The sequence below is a fragment of the Pelodiscus sinensis genome, chromosome 5 (genome assembly GCF_049634645.1).
Source record: "Pelodiscus sinensis isolate JC-2024 chromosome 5, ASM4963464v1, whole genome shotgun sequence".
Lineage (NCBI taxonomy): Eukaryota > Metazoa > Chordata > Testudines > Trionychidae > Pelodiscus > Pelodiscus sinensis.
The window spans coordinates 128,064,824-128,083,713 of NC_134715.1; the positions used below are offsets into that span (position 1 = coordinate 128,064,824).

Consider the following 18,890-nt stretch of genomic DNA (forward strand, 5'->3'; position numbering starts at 1 on the left):
CTGGGGGAGGCGGGGGGGTTACAGGATGGCACCCCCCAATTTCCCACTCCCCACCAGACGTGGGGGACAATGGGGGCCTCTGGGGGTACCATCCTGAACCCCCGGCTCCCCTCGAGGGCCCCAGCCCCCGGTGCGGCGGGGAGGGGCTCGGCCAGGCGGGGTGCAGGCGGCGGGGGCCGGGCGGTACCTGTGGGTGCGGGGGCCGGCGGCTCGGGGCTGCTGCAGCCTGTCCAGCTCGGCTCGGCCGCTCGCTGCTCCGCGGCTGCTGCACTGAGGCGACGACCAGCGGCGGCCTGTTCCGCAGCCTCCTCCCCGCGCCGCGCGGCCCGCCCCGGCCCCGCCTCGGGCCTCCGGCCGCCCCCCGCCTGGCCCGGAGCCCGGGGACACGGGCCGCCCCGCCTCGGGCACGCGGGCCGCGGAGCCGCAGGCCGGGCCCGGCGCGGACACGCCCCGCAGCGGCACCGGCCCCCCCCCCGCCTCGCCCGGACCGCGGCCAAGCCCCCCCCGCACCCGGGCCCAGCCCCCCCCCCGGACCCCCCCCCCGCACCCGCCCCCGGGCCCAGCCCCCCCCCGCACCCCCAACCCCGGGCCCAGCCCCCCCACTTCTATCCCCGCACCCCCCGCAACCCCACCCCCGGGCCCAGCCCCCCCACTTCTATCCCCGCACCCCCCGCACCCCCACCCCCGGGACCAGCCCCCCCACTTCTATCCCTGCACCCCCCGCACCCGCCACCCCCGGGCCCAGCCCCCCCACTTCTATCCCTGCACCCCCCGCACCCGCCACCCCCGGGCCCAGCCCCCCCACTTCTATCCCCGCACCCCCCGCACCCCCACCCCCGGGACCAGCCCCCCCACTTCTATCCCCGCACCCCCCGCACCCCCACCCCCGGGACCAGCCCCCCCACTTCTATCCCCGCACCCCCCGCACCCCCACCCCCGGGACCAGCCCCCCCACTTCTATCCCCGCCCCCCCCCGCACCCGCCACCCCCACCCCCGGGCCCAGCCCCCCCACTTCTATCCCCGCCCCCCCCGCACCCGCCACCCCCACCCCCGGGCCCAGCCCCCCCACTTCTATCCCCGCCCCCCCCTCACCCGCCACCCCCGGGCCCAGCCCCCCCACTTCCATCCCCGCCCCCCCCGCACCCGCCACCTCCAGCCCCAGGCCCAGCCCCCCCACTTCTATCCCCGCCACCCCCCAGCACCCGCCACCCCCATTCCCGGGCCCAGCCCCTCCACTTCTATCCCCGCCCCCCCCCCAGCACCCGCCACCCCCACCCCCGGGCCCAGCCCCCCCCCACACCCGCCACCCCCATCCCGGGCCCAGCCCCCCCCCGCACCCACACCCCCGGGCCCAGCCCCCCCACTTCTATCCCCGCCCCCCCCCCAGCACCCGCCACCCCGATCCCCGGGCCCAGCCCCCGCCCCTGCACCCCCACCCCCGCCATCCCCAGGCCCAGCCCCCGCCCCTCCACCGACACCCCCACCCCCGGGCCCAGCCCCCCCACTTCTATCCCCGCCCCCCCCCCCACCACCGGCACCCCAATCCCCAGGCTCAGCCCCCCACTTCTATTCCTGCCCCCCCACAGCACCGGCCCCCCCACTTCTATCCCCCGCCCGCCCATACCACCGGCACCCCAATCTCCAGGCCCAGCCCCCCCACTTCTATCCCCCACTCCCCCACACAGCACCGGCACCCCAATCTCCGGGCCATTCTTTACACTTCCATCCCTGCCCACCCAACGGCACCCCAATCTCCGGGCCCAGCTCCCCCATTTCCACCCCCCCACACCAGCACCCCAATCCCCAGGCCCAGCCCCTCCACTTCCATCCCCCACCTCTCCCATATCACCAGCACCCCAATCCCCAGGCCCAGCCCCTCCACTTCCATCCCCCACCCCTCCCATACCACCAGCACCCCAGTCTCCAGGCCCAGCCCCTCCATTTCCATCCCTACCCCCCCCCCACCGGCACCCCAATCCCCAGGCCTAGCCCCCTGGGCCTTCCACCCCCCAAACCCATCTGCCACCCCACATACCTTGTTCCCCAAGCCACTGATACCCTGGCCCAGGCTCCTCATGCTTTGGTCCCCCAATTCCTGGGCCCTACCTCCCAGCCCCATGCCACTGCCCCTACCAATACCCTCACCCCCAATCATTAGCCCAGCCCCCCGACCCCTACATGGCCTACCATGGTCTGACCTAACTCCCCTGAACCCCAACTCCCACAGCTCCTACATAGTCGTTACCCCAGACCCTCACCTATACCTCAGTCCTCAATACCCCAGCCTGTACATCCCCATCCCCCCAGGTATCTTGTCACCCCAGTACCCTGTCCCTCACCTGCTCCAGCCCCTCCATACCTCTTAAGGAATAAGGGATCTTTTGGAAAAGGCTTTATTTTCCGAAAGATCCGCGTCTAGACTGGCGCTTTTTTCCAGCAAAGCTCCGAGCTGGAAAAAAGCGGCAGCCATTTTTATGCAAATGAAGCGGGGGATTTAAATCCCCCGCTTCATTTGCAACTGCGATGTGTCTGATTTGCATCCCTTTTCCGTAAAAGGGATGCAGTCTAGACACAGCCCCTGTGTCCCCCTCACAACTCCTACACAACCAGTACCCAGGCCCAGCCCTCACACCACCATCCCAATAGTATCCTGGCCCAGCTTCCCCTGCCCTTCTCCACCATGCCATAGTCCTTGCCAGCCCCTCCGACTCCAACATCACCAGACACCCCATAGTCCCGTCCAGTACCCTCCCCATCTTCCAAGACCCTTTTAGCATCATTCCCCAAATATACCTTATTCCAGCCCCCCATAAACTTCCTGTATCATCCACCCAATCCTCCATCCCAGTTTTCCCAGGGATCCTGATCCACCATCACTCAAACATCTCATCACAGTCAACCTGTGGAACTCCTTGCCAGAGGATGTTGTGAAGGCCAGATTAACAGGATTCAAAACAGAACTAGATAAATTCATGGAGAATAGGTCCATCAATAGTTATTAGCCAGGATGGTCAGGCAGCAGAGCTGACAGCCATCACGGGCCTGGAGGCAATGGCAGGGGGCAGCTCCAACCCCCAGAAGAGGAAAATCCTTGGGTAGAAGAGGCAGGGCTAAAAGCAGTCAGTCCTTAGCACCTCCTGGAGTGTGATGCTGGGCACTTCCCCCCAACCCTCAGAACCACGCGAAGTTGCAATTCAAAGAGGCTCATGGTCTCTGGCTGCCACCACTGCTGCAATAGTAGCAGCAGCTGGGAGCTCTGGGCCTCTTTGAAACACCAGGCCCCTGTCCCCCTCCCCCCGCCCCCGTCAGCAGGCCGGGTGGGCAGGAATGGTGTCCTTTGCCTCTGTTTGTCAGAAGCTGGGAATGGGTGACGGGGTGGATCACCTGATGATTCCCTCTGTCCATTCCCTCTGGGGCACATGGCATTGGCCACTGTTGCTACTGGGCTAGCTAGACCTTTGCTTTGACCCAGTATAGCCGTTCTTATCCCACCCCATGGACCAACCTAATTACCTTCTTTAACAATACTAGCCCAGTGTTGGGAGAAAGCAGTCATCGAGGTATGTTCTGATTTGAATATGCTGTCCCACTAGACATCCTCATAAGCAAACTAGGGATATGAGGTCTCGAGGAAATTACTGTAAGGTGGGTGTATAACAGTTTGAAAGACCACAATCAGAGGAATTATCGATTGCTCACTGTCAAACTGAGAAGGCGCATCTAGCGGTGTTGTGCAGAGGTCAGTCCTGGGTCTGGTACTAGTCAATATTTTCACTAATGACTTGGATAATACAGTGGAGCGTATGTTTATAAAATTTATGGACGACCGCAAGCTGGGAGAGGCTGCAAGCAGTTTGGAGGATAGGATTAGAATTCAAAATGACCATAACCAATTAGAGAGTTGCTCTGGTATCAGCGCAATGACATTCATAGGAAGTGCAAAGTGCTGCCTATTGGAAAGAAAAATCAAATGTACAAATGCAAAATAGGGACTAAATAGCTGGGCAGTACTTGGGCACCAGGTGAAACTTTGCCTAGAGTAGATTAGTTTCTTATCCCATTTCTGACCTGTGGTCCCACCCAAACTCCACCGCTGTTCCTTCCCTGGTCCACCTCGCCATGTCCCTCTTCACCTCTTCCTATGCTGCTCACCTCCCCACCCCCCACCATTGTGGGGATGGGATGTGGAAGAGAGGAAAGACTCAGCAAGTGGTGTGAACCGCCTTATGAGGGCAGGGAGTGGAGAAGAGGAAAACTCACCAGGCAGCACAGCTGCATCAGGTGCTAAGAATCTCAGGAAAAGGGCAGAATAGGTGGGGAAAAGGCAAGGCCACCCTGGGGCAGGTATCAGGCAGCAAGGTAGTGGCAGTTGCTCTAAGGGAGGCTTAGTCTCCCCTGGCCTATTATCCCTGCGGCCCATAGGGTGGTCCTACTGCAGGAAAGAGTCCAGGAGTTATAGCAGATTGCAAATAGAATATGAACCAAAACTGTGATACAGCTGCAAAAAAAAGACCAATATCGTTCTGGGATCTATTTACAGGAGTGTCATATGTAACAGCTGAGCAGCAGTAGTTTTGCTCCACTCCGTGATGAGGGGACGTCTGCTAGAATAGTGTCTCCAATTGTGGATTCCACACTTTAAGAACAATGTGGAAAAATTGGACCCAGGTCCTCTTATGCACTATTGCTGCTTAGCCAGTTAGCTTCCATTGGCAACCTCTCCAAGCTTGATGTTATCTGCATATTTTATAAACCAACTCTCCACTCCATCGTCCAAGTCACTGAAAATACTGAGTAGCACTAAGCCCAGGACGGACTCTTGCAGAACTGCACTTGATATGTCCTCTCGTTTGACAGGGAACCCTTGATAATTACTCTTTGAGTACAGGCAGTCCCCTGGGTTACGTACAAGATAGGGACTGTAGGTTTGTTCTTAAGTTGAATCTGTATGTAAGTCGGAACTGGAGTCCAGATTCAGCCACTGCTGAAACTGACCAGCGGCTGACTACAGGAAGCCGGAGGCAGAGTTGCTCTGCCCCGGGCTTCCTGGAATCAGCCGCTGATCAGTTTCAACAGCGGCTGAATCTGGACGCCAGTTCCGACTTACATACAGATTCAACTTAAGAACCTCAGGCGTCCCCAAGTCAGCTGCTGCTGAAACTGATCAGCGGCTGATTCCAGGAAGCCCGGGGCAGAGCAACTCTGCCTCGGGCTTCCTGTAGTCAGCGCTGGTCAGTTTCAGCAGCGGCTGACTTGGGGACGCCTGGGGCAGAGCAGCTGGGGTGCTGCTGGGTTGATCCAGTAGCGCTGCTCCTCGGCGCTACTGGATCAACCCAGCAGCACCCCAGCTGCTCTGCCCCAGGCGTCCTGATTCAGCCGCTGCTGAAACTGACCAGCAGCGGCTGAATCAGGACGCCTGGGGCAGAGCAGCTGGGGTGCTGCCGGGTTGGTCCAGTAGCGCCCAGAGCGGCGTTGCGGGACCAACCGGCAGCGCCCCAGCTGCTCTACCACAGGCGTCCGGAGAAAAGCCTGGTCTGCTGGGGGGGGGGCGCACACTAGCTGCGCCTCCCCCCCCAGCAGACCAGGGAGACGCGGGTGGCGGACCGAGACGCACCACGGTCCCGCCGCCCGGGTCCTCCGCGGCTTTGCTCCGCATCTCCCTGGTCTGCTGGAGACCAGCAGACCAGGGAGATGGGGAGCAAAGCCGCGGAGCACGCGGGCAGCGGGACAGCCCAGACGCGCCGCGGCTGTCCCGCTGCCAGCGTCCTCTGAGGCTTTGCTCCCCGTCTCCCTGGTCTGCTGGTCACCAGCAGACCAGGGAGACGCGGAGCAAAGCCACGGAACACGCGGGCAGCGGGACAGCCCAGACGCGCCGCGGCTGTCTGGCTGCCGGCGTCCTCCAAGGCTTTGCTCCCCGTCTCCCTGGTCTGCTGGAGACAGCAGACCAGGGAGATGGGGAGCAAAGACAGCCGCGGCGCATCTGGGCTGTCCCGCTACCCGCATGCTCCGCGGCTTTGCTCAGTGTCTCCCTAGTCTGCTGGGGGGGACTCCCCCCCCCCCCCGCAGACCAGGGAGACGCGAAGCAGCTTTTCTCGCCCCGGAGGATGCGGGCAGCGGGACCGCGGCGCCTCTGGGCGTCCCGCCACTCCCGTCCTCAGGGGCGAGAAAAACCCTGTTCGTAACTGCGGAGCCAACATAAGTCGGATCCGCGTAACTCGGGGACTGCCTGTATTGTCTTTCAGCCACCTTAAACCAATTTTCTCTGGACCACATTTCCCTCATTTGCTGATGAGTGTTATATGGGACTGTGTCAAAAACATTAATGAAGTCCAGATATACAAGTCTCCTGCTTCCCTTCTGTCCAGTTCTATCCATCCGTTACTTTGTTGAAGAAGAAAACTAGATTGGTTTCGCATGCTGTGTTCCTGACAAATCCCATGTGGTCTATTGCTCATCACCTTGTTAGCCTCTAGGAATACAAATCAACAGGTTACTAATGCTCCAACTGCAGAACTCAATCTGCTGGACCACACCAGGCTTTATAGATTAAGGCTCCAATTGTCTAAAGATTTATGCCCATGATTATCTTTAACCACTTGAACAGTCTCACTGACATCCTGGGACTTACTAACATGCTTAAAGCTTAGCACATATGTAACTCGCACACCTAGGCTATGTCTACACTGATGGCTCCTTGCGCAAGAACTTCTTGCGCAAAGGTTCTTGTGCAAGAAGTCCTGGCAAGAACACATCCACATTGCCATGTGTGAGATGTGCTTTTGTGCAAGAGCGCCCATGGCAGTGATTCTTGCACAATAAAACTCTATAGCTAAAATAGCTTTCTTGCACAAGAGAGCATCCACACTTGTGATTCTTGTGCAAGAGCTACACTCTTTTCTTACAAGTGGAAGCTGTCTTGGCAAGAGCTCTTGCGCAAGAGAGCTTACACTTGTAAGAAAACAGCATAGCTCTTGCTCAAGAAGCCATCTCTTAGCATGCCTTACTGTACATCTTCTTGCGCAGGAGCGGGTGGACAGTGTGGATGCACTGCGGATTATTGCGCAAGAACAGCCATTCTTGCGCAAGAAGCCGCCAGAAGACATAGCCCTAGTGTGGTTACTGAGCAATGCAAGTGGTACAAAGACCACAGCAAAAGTTAAGATCAAGAGACCTCTACAGCATGGGTTAGGAGCCAGCTGGCTTTTCGCTCAGAGGGTAGTGGCTCCTATACTCACTTCCAGAGGTCCTAGGTTCAAATCCAACCAGTGGCAGTTACATATGTATAAGTCATTGTAGGACCAGGCCATAATTCTTACTCTGAAGGGATGCTGTCAGATTAAAACAATAACTTTAAAAAATAAACTCTGTTGATAATTTAGAATAATCCAGAACAGTCCAATTTACTTTTCACCACTTATGCTGTTTTGTTTATTTTGAAAAAAAAACCTCATTTCACTTTCTGCAATCTTAAAAAAAATGAATTAGACATTACAATATAAGAAAAGGCAGACAAAGCCTTACAGTTATACATCTCAATACTGTGTTTTATTATGCCTTCAATCCACAGCATTTCTCTGATTTCCCACTTAAGTGACATTTCACTAGTCAAACAAAAATGTACACCACAGTCACAATGTCTGGAGTAGCTCAACAATGGGAATGCCAGCCTTGGGGGCAGACTGTCAAAAAAAGCAGATACCCCAAATTGTGATATGTCGTATAGTTAGATTTTACCAACCAAGTGTAAACTCACGGATCACTACAACAGTTTTACCATGGAGTCACAGGCAGTCCCTCCAGGGTTTCTGGTCTATCCTGCCACCCACGCAAGCTGGACAAGATAATTGGTCCCCTCTACCAAAGATCACAAAATAATCCGTTTATTACCAGTTCCAAGAGACTAGTCACATACCTCAGACCAATTTGTATCTCAGATCACATACCAAAGACAACATTGGTAGCGAATCCTGTAATAAAGTAATGGCTTATTAACCATGAAAAAGAAACAATAGTTACTTACAAGTTAAAGCAACCAATCATACACACACGAGTTAACGATCTGTGGGTCCCAAAGATGAGAGAGATGTAATAATCCATGCTATGATGACCCTCTTAATTCTTGATAGTTCCCCTAGATGGGCAGAAGGAGCCACTCTTCTTGTCTGAACCTGGCTGTAAACTACAGAATTACTTTCATATAACTACAGTCACGTGAATCTTCCATACCCTTGAGCAACAATTATACTAACCTAAGTGTAACCATCTGCCACTAGTCAGATTTGAACCTATAAACCTCTGGAGCTTAGCGTAGGCGCCTCTAGCACTTGAGCTAAAAGCAAGCTGGCTCTCAGCTTTGGACTGTAGAGCTCCCTTGTTCTTATCTTAGGCTGTAAGTGGTCTAAGTGCCACTACAGGGACAGTGAACCACACTAGAGCTATGTCTACACTGGTGGGTTGTTGTGCCAGAAGTATGCAAATGAGGCTAAGCGTAGAATATCACTGAGCCTCATTTGCATACCTAATGAGCCACCATTATTGCGGAAGAGACTCTTGTGCTAGAAGGAGCTATCTACACTGCCCCTTCTTGCGCAAGAAAAACCCTCTTGTGCAATGCCGTTATTCCTGAAAATAATCAGCGTAGTGGTGTAGACAGCTCCTTCTAGCACAAGAGCCTCTTCCGCAATAATGGCGGCTCATTAGGTATGCAAATGAGGCTCGGCGATATTCCACGCTTAGCCTCATTTGCATACTTCTGGCGCAACAACCCTTCCAGTGTAGACATAGCCTAGGGCTACGACTTCACTGTGAGTTCTTCTGACAGAAAATATGCTAATGAGGGACTCATTAGCATAAGTCACGATCTCATTCGTATATTTTCTGCCATTTCTTTTTGCACAAAAAGAAACAGTGTGGATGGGGTTTTTTTGTGCAAAAACTCCATTTTGCACAAGATCCTTATGCCTCTCGAGGACAGGCATCAGAATCTTGCACAAAACAGGGTTTTTGTGCAAAAAAACCCAACCATCCACACTTCTCCTTTTTGCACAAAAACCCCTTGGCTACATCTACATTGGCAAGATTTTGCGCAAATACTCTTTAACGCAAGAGTTTTTGCGTTAGAGTATTTGCGCAAGAGAGCGTCTACATTGGCATGTGCCTTTGCGCAAGAGATGTGCTTTTGCACAAGAGCATCCGTGCCAGTGTAGATGCTCTCTTGCACAAGAAAGCTCCGATGGCCATTTTAGCCATCGGGCTTTCTTGAGCAAGAAATTCATGTTGCCTGTCTACACTGGCCTCTTGCGCAAGAACAGTTGCACAGGGCTCAGGGCTTATTCCTGAGCAGGAGCATCATAGTTCTTGCACAAGAAGCACTGATTTCACACATTAGAACGTCAGTTTTCTTGTGTAAGAATTCCCCACCAGTGTAGACAGGCAGCATGTTTTTGCGCAAAAGTGGCCACTTTGGCGCAAGATCGCGCCAATGTAGACACAGCCCTTGTGCAAAAAGAAACGGCAGAAAATAAGCTAATGAGATCTGCCAAAAAAACTGGCAGTGTAGACGAAGCTCTGGGTTACATACTTCCTCTAGCTGAGAAAGCATATCCAGAGCTTCAGAGACCCAGGGCTGATTTGAACCTAGGCTCTCTGGAGCTTATTGTAAGAGTCTCTACTGCTTGAGCTAAAAGCCAGCTGCTTTTAAGTTGAGGTTGTAGAGCTCCCTTGTTCTTATCTCTCACTGTAAGTGGTCTACGGGCCCTATAGTCTATGGGACAGCAAACCACACTAAGTATGTGGTCTATGGGACAGAGAACCACACTAGGGCTACGACTACACCGCGCCTCTCTTGCGCAAAAGCCTATTCAAATGAAGCACAGATTAGCGTATTGCCAGGTTTCATTTGCATAATTAGTTAGGGTCCATTTTTGGGCAAGAGGCTTTTGCACAAAAAGGAGCTGTGTAGATGGTTCCTTTTTGCACAAAACCCCCCTCTTGCGCAACAGCCATTCTGCCTCATTTTTTCAAGGGGGTTTTGCCCAAAAATGGCCCCTAATTAATTATGCGAATGAAGCATGGCAATATGCTAATCTGTGCTTCATTTGTGTAGGCTTTCGCGCAAGAGAGGTGCAGTGTAGACGTAGCCTAGGTGTTTGGGTTACAGACGTACCAGTCAGTATAACCGGTAACTTATGTAGCCACTGCCTCTTGCAGAGATGGAGTAATTAAAATGGCTGACGAAAGCTCTCTCCAGTTGGCTTTTAGAGAGTCTTCATGAAGGCACAGCACCTGTTCCAATGCAGCATTTTAAGTGACATTGGTGAGAGGTGACCTGTGAGAGATGGTAGCTACCTTCACAGGAGAAGCCCACCCATCCACATAGCACAGTCTATATTGGAGTCTTGGTCAATATAACTGCATTGCCCTCAAGTATGGATTTTTCACAACCTACAGCAACATAATTATACTGATGTAAATTAGTAGTGTAGACCTAGCCTTATATTTTACCTTGTAACATGAAACACAGATGTTACAAGTGAGATTAATGAAGGCAGCAACTTACAAGCTTTTCATAAAGTCTAAACACCAAGCACATATCTATTTTGAACAAAATAACATGCAGGTGAGCTGGTTTGGTTTCCAGCTATGAGTGTGTCAGTTCTTAGCTAGCATCTACTGCTGTGGCAGGAGCCCAGAGCTAACGCATAGTTTACCAGTGACACAGCACTTATAAGAGTGTTCTAAAAATAGAGCACAGTTCTACACCATAACATGTGTGCTCTAGAGAAAGATTCTAAAATAGATTCCAAATGTTACTACTAAGATTTTTCCCCCCCCTCAGGCAGTGCAAAGGGATGAATGTTTAGCACAGTGCTACGGGAGGTGGGTCACAAACACAGCAGAGGAATGTTGACAACCAAAAATCTCAGTTCGCATTGACTTTCTCCTTCTCCCCCTGCAATTTCATGACACTATTTCTACAAAAGGTTTGCAAAAGCTACACATTGGAGCTGAAAAACATGGCCGTCTCTCTTTGGAAGTTGGTTTCATTCAAATCATTTGTGAAGGATGTCCCAAAGCAAGCTATGATTCATTCAAAAAACCTTCACAGAAGCTGACGGTCCTTTGTTCAAAGGTCTTATAACCGATGTGCCATTCCAAATAGCTGCAATAATTCAGCTACATTATGGAAAGCTAATCCACTGTACTCAACAGCCATCATGAAAGAGGTCTAGAGCGATGAATAAGTGCATTGTAAATAAATCAAGCCAGTAAATCATCTAAATACCAAGCCATGGCCCAAGTCACTCCTGTGATTAAAACAAACGGGAGGAGGAAATATCTTAATATGCCGTTTGTAGCATTTTCCTCCCACCTCTCGCTCAGTCAGGAGGAGATTTGGGATGCTGCATTCCAACCTGCCATAGCATAGCATTTGTGTGGGGCAATGGGAAGGGATACGGAGATGCAAAAGCAGCACCTCTCCTTGGAAAGCGGCAGATCCACGCGGCATTAAATGGACCCAATAAAAACAATACTGATTTTTTAAAAGAAAGGCAGGAAAACAGAACCACCCAGCCAAATTCAATATGGGAGAAAGTCAGTAGCCTCCAGATGGGCCACCCATTTTATAAAGGAGGCAGGTTCATGGAAGAAACAAAAAGACAAGCAGATAGAGAAGCAACAAAAAGTAACTTTAAATGTGGAAAGACAGGCATTGGAGCAGGACTGCCAGGGCCGCTTGGAAAGGACTCTGGTTGACGTGTCAGGCAGCAATCTGTTTGTAGCACCTCAGAGCAGATGACAATGGATTTCTAGTATTTCCCTAGACTGGCAGCTAGAGCTAAAATCCCAGAAAAGGATGGTGAATTATTTATACAATTCTGCTCTTCCAGCACAAACACTGGTCAGACGGCAGCAGCACAGCCAAAAGCCACAAGTTTTTTGGATCCCTGGTTCCTTGTGGCTGCCCCCCTCTCCCGCCAGCCCCTTACTTGCTTTCGCATGCTCCCAACAGGCACTGCCTCCCACTGCTCCTATTAGCAGATTCCTGAGCAGCAGGGAAAGGCTCCAGGAAATGTCCCAGGCTCCTGTCCCCCAGCTGAGGGAGGGTGGCAGGGGAATCAGTAATGCAGTTACTTCTAGCTGCGTTTGGAGCTTCTGGGCTTTTCAGGACATTTCACTACTGCATGGTGACACCGGGACAGGAGATTAAAAACTGGGAGGACTATCCCAGAAAATCCGGGACAGATGGTCCACATCGTGTTAGAAGATCCCCTTCACACTTCTGAAAGAGGGTCAAAACCAGTCCATATCAACATTAAAAACAGAGCAGGCAGGGTGAAGAAAGTTGCATCTCTTCTAAGTACTAGAATTGCTTCTAAGTAGAATTTCCCCTCCCACACACACTGCAGTAAGGAATCCAGCAAACTTGATTGATGGCTGGTTCCCAAGGGAACATTAGCAACCCATTTCTCTTTAAAGTAGGCACACAATTTTCCTTTGTTAAACTGTTTGGCCTGCTGTGTGACATGAAAATCTCTGTAAAATAACTCAGAAGCTGCAGACTATGTTGATGTGTGTCCAGCGTATAAAGTAAGAAAGGAAAAAAGCAGCAGTACTGGTAAAATAGCAATGACAAATGTGCTAGAATTCTTTAAATGGGTCATGTTTTTCCAGGAAGGTGTAAAAAGGAGTCAGTAATGGAGGGTATGTCTACACTTGCAGGTGATCGACAAAACCTTTGTCATTCACGGGTGCTTAACCCCCCCCCCCACACACACACACACACAAACACACATGAATGACAAAAAGCTTTGCCACAGCAAATGAAAGTGTGAAGACTGCTTTGTCGGCAAGACCACGCTCCTGCCAACAAAGCACAACCTTTGTGTGGGGGTGGGGAGGGAATATTTTGTCAGCAGAAGCTGACAAACAGCATTCACACAAGCTGGCTTTTAGCAGCAAGGCCAGCTAGGCACAGCCTGTTGCTAAAAGCTGCATAGACATTCCCTTAATCTAGCACCTAAACCGGGACACAGGGACTTTGAATTCCTTGATAGTCACAAGGAGTCGTGGTCTCCATTTGCCAGCTGTTTTGTGCCCCGCTGCTCTAAGCTAGGGCATTCATTAAGTACTGGCTCCATGCCAATCAGGGATGAAAGTCTGGCCAATTCTATTCTTTTTCAGACATTAGATTGGACCCCTACAGTCTTGATCTCATGGGAGTCAGTGGAAATTCGGCCACTTCACGTCTACACTAATATATGCAACTCTAGCTATGTTAATTACATAGCTGGAGTCGAGGTATCTAAAATCACTGTCCACACAGCAGGAGGTTGATGGAAGCAAACACTTCTGTTGGCAGGACTACTGGTGCTGATAGGGGTTCCCCTCAGTTCAAATTAGCGGGTCTTCACTAGACCCATTAAACTGAGCCCTGGAAGATCATCTGCTGCAGTATAGACATGGCCCCATTGCCTTAATCTGGACTGGGCCCAAAGTGCACCTGGTCCTCAGTTGAACACATCCTTCTGCATATCCCAAAGCAGACAAAAGGGTAACAATGCTTTGTTGACTGTAAACTTTGAAGCCTTCTAGAAAGTATCGTTATTACGAAGGGCCAAATGCTATTTTCTGCTACACCGGTTTAAATCCAGATTTATGCTGAATTAGAATTTGCCCAAGTGTCTGTGTTTCCTCTACAGTAATTACTCGTTTAACGCGTGCCCACTTAACACGTTTTCACAATAGCACGAATTTTGGGGGGAAAAGTTTTTCGAATAACACGACTGTCCCCGAAATAACACGAAAATAATCACGTGGCGGACTACTTCACATGGCGGTATAAATTGGCGAAAACAGTGGTAATACACATGAGCGGATGAATACACGTGGTCACAGCACTCCTCCGCTCACTCATGTGTTTATCTTTGTGTTTTAACAATCCGTGGTGACATGTGATGCTAGTTTTCTTGTGTTGCTAGATATCTAATATTGACGACCCAGCACCAACAAAAAATTGGACTTTGCCACCACCACTTGAAACGTAACCCTCACCTTTTCCATTATTTTTAATGGGAAAATTGACCCTGCATAGCACGTTTTCGCTTAGCATGAACATTTGCAGAAAAACATCTATAGTGTTAAATGAGGAATTACTGTATCTCTAAAGGTACGTCTCCAGTGCAGTAAAAGACCAGCACCACTGCTATGGTTGGCATGGGGCAGCTGACTCAGGCTTGTGGGGCTGGGATTAGAAGGCTAAATATAGCAGTGTAGATGGTCGGGCTGCAGATGGAATGCAGGATTTGAGACCCTGTGCGGCAGGAGGGGCTCAGAGGCCAGGCTCCAACCCAAGCTTAAATATCCACATTGAAAGTTTTAGCCCAACACCAAACCCCACTAGCTGGAACCAGCCGACCCAGCTTCTGAAGCTTGGTGTGGCAGGTTATTTCATCCCAGTGGAGACTTACCCACCGTCTGCTTTTTTATTTTTTTAATGTTTCAGTTTAAACTTTTGTTGTTGTTGTTGTTTTAAGTTTCAAAGTAAAAGAAAAAGCTGATGAAACCAGGTGTTTTTAGGTGCTGAGCATCCTGTTACTATGGCATTAGATAAACAGTGCATAAATAATAGCCAACAGCTTTGTTCTGTAAACAGCACAAAGAACCTCAGGTTAGGAAGCATTATGGCATATTCTCCGCAAACACCGTCCCAAATTGGGGACCTCAGATTAATACTACAGCTGGGCAAACTACGCTCAGGGAATAACCTCTGTTCACAAAGGATGCAAAAACAGACTTGGATTTTTACAGATTTGTTTGTTTTTTCAAAGCCACTAGACATGTTTTATGTGACTTAAGTTTCAGCCTATGCATTATTCAAGCTACTCACTACAACTATTTCTACAATGATTTGCTATTTCTAGTGTGATGTTTGTGTTCTGTGACCTAATCACATGGTAGTTATTCCGCTCCCTAATCAGGAAGCAGTCTTGAATAAGTTACTTGAAGTGGCATGATTCAGTGCAGAGAGCCATGGTGCCTATCTCTGCCACTGATCTGTGTGACCTTAGGCAAGTTACTTCAGCTATTACTATTTCTCATTATACCATTTCTCTGTCCTAGTCTGTTTAAAGTGTGAGCTCTTTATAGCAGGGACTGCTTCTTACTATGTGTCTCTACCCAGTACAGGTTGAACCTCTCTTGTCTTGCAACATCCATGGTCCATCAAGATTTTAGTTAGCCTGACGTCCACTTATCATGTGCCTGGCCAAGTTTCCAGCAGTCCCATAAAGTTTGTTTACAGCCATCAATCCTGGCTCTTAGTGTTTTGTGCTGTTATTTAGCTCTAATTTACCGATAAATGTCTTCTAGGAGTCTAGTAAGCGATGGAAGGGTTGGTAATGCTGCTAGACAATATTAACGTCCTCTGGTTCAGCAAATTCTCTGGCTTGGCACGAGTTCCAAGGGTGCCAGACTAGAGAGAATGAACGTGTACAATGAACCTCAGTCTGTATTCTACTAAATATTTGAGCAGTAGCGGATTTAGAGTTAGTGGGGCTGGCACTGTGCTCAGCTTTATTTTGGGAGGTTCCCCTGGGAACCCAGACAAGAAAAAACATTCACTCTTCCTGCCTCTCCCATTTTTCATTCTTTTTTCTTCATCCTCCTCCTATATTATAAGTAATAAGAAGTAAATGAAAATAAAGCGGGGTGCCTTGATTGTTTTTGTAGTCTAACTTTTTTTCACAGGCCACTTGAAAATTGCTGAGGGTCTCGGTGGACCACTGAATGATCTTTCCAAATATCGTTTGTATGGTTAGCTAACTATTGTAATGTGCTTTAGAGAAGAGCGATTTATATATATATAAAACAGTCTTCAGCCCTCTGAATGGAGTTCTCAGAGCACAGTCCAAGAACTTCTGGTCTAGATGAAAACTTGCATTTGCATTAAGCTAATGTGGAAAACGTGTACAAATAAAATGTTTAGATGACGCATGAATGGAAAAATAAAAGTTAACTTTCTCTGAAGAAACTTATTCAACGTATCCATCTGCAGGTGAGGGCGGGGCACAGTCCCATTGGCCACCTGACCTCCCCCCCCCCAGGGTCTCCATCCCCCAGCTGTTCTCCCTCTTGCTCGCGGGCAGGAGCCACTCACCCTGTGGCAGCCAACAGCAGCGCAACATGACAGCGGCTGGAGGACTCAGGAGGAGGGGGCAGAACAGCCCGCTGCTGGAGAGAGGCAGCGCTTTCCCACTTCAAAGAGTGGCTTTTTCCTTCAGGCTGTGCAGTTTGCAGGCTTTTCATCCCCCGGCCGCACCCACCCCCGCCATGGCCAGCCGACCTTCCCATCCCGTGGGCAGCCACCACTCACCAGGAGACAGCCAGCAGCATGAACATGGGCCAGAAGGCATCAGAGGAGCACTGGGCAGCCACACAGCCTACAGCCAGAGAGAAGCAACACTTTCCTGCTCTCCTGAAGCCTTCCATCCCGTGTTCATGCTGTTTACTGTCTCCTGCTGGCTGTCCTGAGGTTGCAGCCTGCAGGTGAGCCTCCCTCCTCTTCTGCCCCCACCTCATTGCCCTCTCCACAGAGGGACTGCCCCCGCCCTCCTGCAGAGGGGCAGCAACCTGTGCAGGGGGTGGGGTGTGCCAGACTCAGTGCTGGACTGCCCAGCCCTGGGTGCCCCATGTCGTTGGGGGGCCCCGGTGCCAGGTCACAGCATGTTTCATGGTACATTCACCCCTATATTTGAGAGTGTTTGCTTGTCTATCCATTTCTTTGTTCAAGAACTCCTCTTAAACGGTCAGAGTCACCAAATTGGGCATCCAGCTTCCTCGAATCATAACTTACCACAGGGTCAGAGTTTGGGTATGCCAGAAAAGTGGGATGTGCCTGGAATGGGATTGCTTCTCCTAAAACCATATAGGAAAGAGACAGAATCACCAGGCAGGAGAAAGGGGCTGGCTAGGGGCACATTCTGCCCTTCCCCTGCCGCGTCTGGGACTGACGCAACCCAAGCCAGGTTGCTGAAGCTCCCCTTCCTCCCCAATTCATACAGGGACATTTCTGGCTGTTCCCCTTTGTCAGGAAGGTAGGGGGAAGTGCACAGGTTAGTGCATTGCTCACTGTGGCTGGGAAGTGCAAGGGCAGACAAACCGGGACCTCCCCCAGCCAGGGGACATGCACCCCTCCCCCACTGTGCTTGCTGGAGCTTCAGCAGCCATGCAGAGTCACTTCTGACCTGGCCCCAAACTGCTGCGGTGAGAGAGCCATGGCATAGTCCTCTATGCCCAGGGCAGCCTGCATCCTGAAGCCCTCACCTCCCTCACCCCAGAGCAATGATTTCAATGAAGCACGTACATTTTCATCTTAGTTTCCAAAAACCCCCAAATTAACTGAGTTAAGGACCCGAGCAACGCCAGGCGAATCTTTTAGTTCAAATACAAAATGGAAAGTGTTTTGAAATAAGATTAAAGTTTATTCATTTAAATTAGATTAATAGATTCCAGGGTCACAAGGGACCAGTGGAATAAGTTAGTCTGATTTCCTGTACAGCACAGGGCATATAACTTCCCCCAAAATAAATCCTAGAGCAGATCTTTTAGAAAAACATCCTGTCTTGATTTAAAAATGGTTAGTGATGGAGACTCTACCACGATCCTTAGTGAGTTGTTCTAATGGTTAATTAATTTTCACTGTCAAACTTTTATGCCTTTTTTCCAGACTTGTTGGCTGTGTCTACACTGGCAAGTTATTCCGGAAAATCAGCCGCTTTTCCGGAAAAACTTGCCAGCTGTCTACACTGGCCGCTTGAATTTCCGGAAAAGCACTGATGATCTAATGTAAAATCAGCAGTGCTTTTCCGGAAAAACTATGCTGCTCCCGTTTGGGCAAAAGTCTTTTTCCGGAAAACTGTTCCGGAAAAGGGCCAGTGTAGACAGCACAGTAGTGTTTTCCGCAAAAAAGCCCCGATTGCGAAAATGACGATCGGGGCTTTTTTGCAGAAAAGCGCATCTAGATTGGCCACGGATGCTTTTCCGCAAAAAGTGCTTTTGCGGAAAAGCATCCTGCCAATCTAGACCTGCTTTTCCAAAAATGCTTTTAACGGAAAACTTTTCCGTTAAAAGCATTTTCAGAAAATCATGCTAGTGTTGACGTAGCCAATTTGTCTAGCTTCAGCTTCCAGACATGGGACCATGTTATACCTACACTACGGGACAAAGTCAAATTAAGTTACGCAACTTCAGCTACGTTAATTGCGTAGCTGAACTCGAAGAAGCTTAACTCGACTTTTGGTTCTGTCCACACTGCAGGAAATCAAAGGGAGAACACTCTTCCTTTGACGTCTGTTACTCCTCATGAAAGCAGGGTGACCAGCATCAATTGGTGTGCCCCTCTCACTTCAAATTAGCTGCCTTAAATAGACTGCTAATTTGAACCCTGGAAGATTGACAATGGAAGCTTTGATCTTCCTCTGTAGTGTAGACATACCCTTTCTCTGCTAGATCCAAAAGCATTAAATATTTCTTCTCCTGAAATGTATTTATACACTAGAACCAAGTCACTCCTTAACCTTTTATTTGTGAAGATAAATAGATTGAGCTCCTTGAAAATCTAAGGCGGGTTTTCTAATCTTTAACCCTTCTCATATCTCTTCTCAGAACCCTCTCCACTGTATCAACATCTTTCCTGCATGGTGGGCACCAAATCTCAACACAATCGTTCAGAAGCAGTTGCGCCAGTGCCAAATACAGAGGTAAAATAATCTCTCTACTCCTCTTCGAGGTTTCCTTATTTACACATCCAAAAATCGCATTAGTCCTTTTGCCCACAGTTTCGCACGGTCGCTGCTCTGGGGCTCCACTACCAATCTTTTACAATAAA

The 18,890-nt window shown here is 50.6% G+C and overlaps 1 protein-coding gene across 4 annotated transcripts in view; it reads right to left on the reverse strand.

Annotated features, from left to right (window-relative positions):
* SMOX (spermine oxidase) overlaps positions 1-18,890 on the reverse strand; it is a 133,708-nt gene that overhangs the window by 90,848 nt on the left and 23,970 nt on the right. Inside the window, exon 1 of one of the 4 annotated variants that reach the window (XM_075930980.1) lies at positions 188-418. The exons of 1 other annotated variant lie outside the window; for it this stretch is intronic. The gene's annotated coding sequence lies outside the window, so the exon portion shown is untranslated. Of the gene's footprint in view, positions 1-187; positions 419-18,890 lie in introns of those variants that run through there. 2 more of the 4 variants (XM_075930978.1, XM_075930977.1) reach the window with 2 other exon arrangements.